At 42.6% G+C, this 2017-nt stretch overlaps 1 non-coding gene across 1 annotated transcript; it reads right to left on the bottom strand.

Moving 5' to 3' along the window:
• Positions 1–1606: 1606 nt before the first annotated feature.
• On the bottom strand, positions 1607–1713 carry LOC132826548 (U6 spliceosomal RNA). The gene has a single exon (XR_009645889.1). It is a non-coding gene; the product is annotated as a U6 spliceosomal RNA (small nuclear RNA).
• Between the last annotated feature and the right edge of the window lie 304 nt (positions 1714–2017).

Here is a 2017-nt window from a genome sequence, read left to right as displayed (position 1 = left end):
GTGACACATCAGGGAGGGGGAGAGTTATCTGGATGCTGTGTTTCAGGAGGCAATCACACCCATTAGATTAACTACCTCAAATTCAGTCAGTAGTCAGGGACAGGAGGGTGTGACTATGAGCAAGGCAGGTAGAGGTGAAGGAGATTCAAACCTTAAGCTTGTCTAACAGGTTTCAGATTCTTGAACAATATGTGTGGATGACAGGGAATATGAAGAGGGTGAGCAATCTGACAATAGCACTATGGTACAAGGAGCCATTCAAGACAGGTGAAGAAAGAAAAATATAGTTGCAATCAGTGATAACACAGACAGGGGAATAGACACTGTTCTCTGTGGTCAGGATCAAGAGTCCCAAAGACTGGGTTCAACAAGAAGGGGGTCAATCAGCACAGGATTGACAGTGTTGTACTGAAATAGAAGCAGTATACGAAACAAGGTGAATGAGCTTGTAGCACAGGTTGAAATTGGCAGATATAATGTTGTGGGTAGAACAGAGATATGGCTACAAGAGGATCAGGGCTGGTAACTAAATATCTAAAGATATGTGTCCTATTTAAAGGATAGGCAGATGAGCAGATGGGATGGGTTGCCTTATTAGTAAGAAATGAAATTAAGTTAAATCAATAGCAAGAAGTGATATCGAGTCAGAAGGTGCTGATTCTGTGTGGGTAGAGTTGAGGAATTGCAAAGGGAAAAATACTGTACTGGGAGTCGTATACAGGCCTCCTAGCAGTAGCCAAGATGTGGCAAGGAAAATAAATCAGGAGATAGAAAAGACATGTTAGAAAGACATGTTTACAATAAACATGGGGAATTTCAATACGCAGGTGGACTGGGAAAATCAGGTCAGTAGCCGATCACAAGAAAAGTATTTCATGGAATGTCTATGAGATCGTTTTTTTTTAGCAGCTTGTGGTAGACCCACGAGTGAACAGACAATTCTGGATTTGGTGACATGTCATGAGGCAGATTTGATTAGTGAGCTTAAGGTGAAGGAATTCCGAGGGAACAGTGACCATAATATGATAGAAATCAACCTGCAGTTTGAGAGGGAGAAAGTTGAATCAGATTTAATGACTGAGTAAAGGTAACTCCAAAAACATGTGAGAGGAGATGAACAGAGTTGGTTGGAGGAGGAGCCTGGTATGGGAAATTGGTGGAGCAGCAATGGCAGGGGTTTCTCGTGGTATTTTGGAAAGTGCAGCAAAAATTCATCCGAAGGAAGAGGAAGCATATTAAGGGGAGAACAAGGCAGCCATGGTTGACAAGGGACACCAGGGGCAGGATAAAAGCAAAATTAGATTCTGATTAGCTTAGATTCAATTCTCTATAGTGTGGAAACAGGCCCAACAAGTCCACACCGACCCTCCGAAGAGCAACTCCCCACCCCGTCCCGACTAATGCACCTAACACTATAGGCAATTTCACATGTTCAATTCACCTGACCTGCACATCTTTGGATTGTGGGAGGAAACCAGAGCAAACCCACATAGACACGGGGAGAATGTGCATACTCCACACAGACAGTTGCCCAAGGCTGGAATTAAACCTGGGTCCCTGGTGCTGTGAAGCAGCAGTGCTAACCACTGAGCCACCGTGCCCCCCAAAAAATATGGAACGTTTCATGAATTTGAATATCATCCTTCTGCAAGGGCTATGCTAATCTTCTCTGTATCATTCCAATTTTAGTATGTGTGCTGCCGAAGCGAGTACAAAGAAGGAGAATATTGTGTGGTGAAGACTAGTGGGAAGCCAAAGGATTGGGAAGCCTTTAAAAACCTGCAGATGATAACCAAAATGGCAAGAATGGGGGACACAATTAAATCTGAGGCTAAGCTAGCTAGCAATATAAAAGAAGATTGCAAGAGTGTTCTTAGATATATAAAAGATAAGAGAGAGGCAAGAGTGGACATTGAACTATCAAAAAATGAGGCAGAAGAAATAATAATGGAGACTAAAGGAATGAGAGAGAGTCATAAAGAAGGGTTGAATGCTTCCGATTCCTAAAAAGGAAGAT

Source organism: Hemiscyllium ocellatum, chromosome 22 (assembly GCF_020745735.1).
Source record: "Hemiscyllium ocellatum isolate sHemOce1 chromosome 22, sHemOce1.pat.X.cur, whole genome shotgun sequence".
NCBI lineage: Eukaryota > Metazoa > Chordata > Chondrichthyes > Orectolobiformes > Hemiscylliidae > Hemiscyllium > Hemiscyllium ocellatum.
Note: the sequence above shows the minus strand (reverse complement) of the source record. Positions and strands in the feature narration are given on the sequence as shown.